The sequence below is a fragment of the Chrysochloris asiatica genome, unplaced genomic scaffold (genome assembly GCF_000296735.1).
Source record: "Chrysochloris asiatica unplaced genomic scaffold, ChrAsi1.0 scaffold00018, whole genome shotgun sequence".
NCBI lineage: Eukaryota > Metazoa > Chordata > Mammalia > Afrosoricida > Chrysochloridae > Chrysochloris > Chrysochloris asiatica.
In genome coordinates, this window is record NW_006408536.1 from 19727711 (window position 1) to 19730159 (window position 2449).

The following is a 2449-nucleotide window of genomic DNA, read 5'->3' on the forward strand; positions in this document are numbered from 1 at the left end:
GTACAACTTTTTATAGTATTTGGTTATTATTCTTTTGATTTCCTTTGGTTCCGTTGTGACATCCCCCATGTGGTTTCTAATACGTGTTATTTGTGTCTTCTCCCTCTTTTCTATTGTTAGGTTTGCCAGTGGTCTGTCAATTTTGTTAATCCTTTCAAAGAACCAGATTCTTGTCCTGTTGATTGTTTCTATTGTTTTTCTGTTTCCTATCTCATTTATTTCTGCTCTAATCTTTATTATTTCTTTCCTTTTGGTGACTGTGGGTTCCCTCTGTTGGTCTGTTTCTAATTGTTGAAGATGCTGTGTTAATGTGTTAATTTTGGTTCTTTCTTTTTTTTTTGGATGTGTGTATTTATTGCAATAAGTTGTCCTTTCAGCACCGCTTTTGCTATGTCCATAGATTTTGATATGTTGTGTTTTCATTCTCATTTGTTGCTAGGAACTTTGTGAGTTCACGTTTAATTTCTTCTACTACCTACAATTAGTATTTTAGTGAGCATTTATTTCAGAACTACTTGATGGATAAATCATCCTCACAAAGTTATGTTTTGGTTTCTCATTATAATACCAACATATTTGAAGATGTGGGAAAGATAACATACATGAAAATTCAGTGGTAGAAATAGAGAAACCAAACATCTTCTGTCTTTAAATACAATCATCACAAAGCTAATTTAATCAAATATCCCCCAATGTTTTCCATGGGAAGCAATGGGCAAAACAACTGAAGTCAGTTGCAAAGCAGCTGTTGTTGCCTTTCCCCAATCATAGTATGCAATGGAACTAGATAGAGTTCTTAGCAAAGAAGGAAAAGAAAGGCTGCCACCATAAACTTCCCTGAGCTTCAATAAAACTGGCCTTCACCAAGGAGTCTTTTCACAATATATCACTTACTTCTCCTTAATGTGGATTCTAGATGCTCTGAGTGTTGCAGCAAAGTAACAGTCTACTAAAAATGATTGCTGTTGTTGTTAGATGCCATCAAGTTGACAACAACTCTTAGTGACCCTACGTATAACAGAACAAAACACTGCCTGGTCCCGGGCCAACCTCACAATTGTTGCTACACCTGAGCTCATTGCTACTGCCACTGTGCCAATCCATCTCATTGGGGGTCTTTCTCTTTTTGTCCGACCCTCCACTTTACCAAACATGATATCCTTCTCCATTGACTGCTCCCTCCCTGATAATGTGTCCAAAGTATGAGAGACGAAGTCTGACCATCCTAGCTTCCAAGGAGCACTCTGGCTGTATTTCTTTCGATACAGATCTGTTTGTTCTTTTGGCAGCCCATGGTATTTTCAATATTCTCCTCAAACACCATAACTCAAATGTATCAATTATTCTGTGATCTTCCTTATTCTCTGTCCAACTTTTGCCCACATATGAGGTTATTGAAAATACCATGGCTTGGGTCAGGCACACCTTAGTCCTCAAACTGACATCTCTGTAGCTGGACATAATTCAAGATTTTCTAGTCCTGGGATCTAATTCAATGAAAGAATTTCTACATTAAATTAAGAAATTTCCTCTCTGGCCATGGAATGAAGAAGGATTGAGATCATCAACCCCAAACTATTATCCAATACCCTTGGGCTTCAAAACACTCTGGTTAGCACATGGAAAGACGAGAGAGGGAAGTTAGGTCTGTGACCTTACTCACCTTATGAACAAAAATGAGATGAGAAAGCATGAAGGTTTACCAAAAAAATTGGCATAAGCAAATGGAAACCAACATTGCAACATGAAAGTATAGTAATAATAATGCAATAAAAGGAGCTCTGGTAGCGTAGTGGTTACGAATTGGGCTGCGAACCACAAGGTCAGCAGTTCGAAACTACCAGCTGCTCCGAGGGAGAAAGATGAGGCTTTCTGCTCCCATAAAGATTTACAGGCTCAGAAACCCTGTACAGGGTCGCTATGGGTCAGAACCAACTCGACGGCACTTAACAACAAAAACAATAACAATGTCAATCAGAAGTCCCTGGGTTGTTATGTGCTCAGCTGCTAATTGAAAGATTAATGGCTCAAGTCCGCCCGAGGCACGTTGGAAGAAAGGTCTGGTAATCTACATCTGAAAAATCATCCATTGAAAACCCTACGGGAGCACAGTTCTACTCTGTCACACATGGGGTCTCCATGAGTCAGAATCAACTCGAGGCAACTGGTATTATTATTAGATTGTAAAACATGTAGAAGGAGATTTTAGAGATGCAAATTAAAAATGTTATATAAGTCTTGGTTACTACTTTTAGCCATGAATGACATAAGCCATAGTATCAATGAATTTGGAATCGATTAAATAATGAATTTGTTAATTCATTAAAAAAATTCAAGTCAAACATTCTTTTCAGAGTGAAGAGACTGTGTCCTACAATTCTTTGGCTTTTCCCATAGTGTGTATTGTAGATGTGTTGGTGTTGCTGTTGTGACTGTGTATCATCAAGTC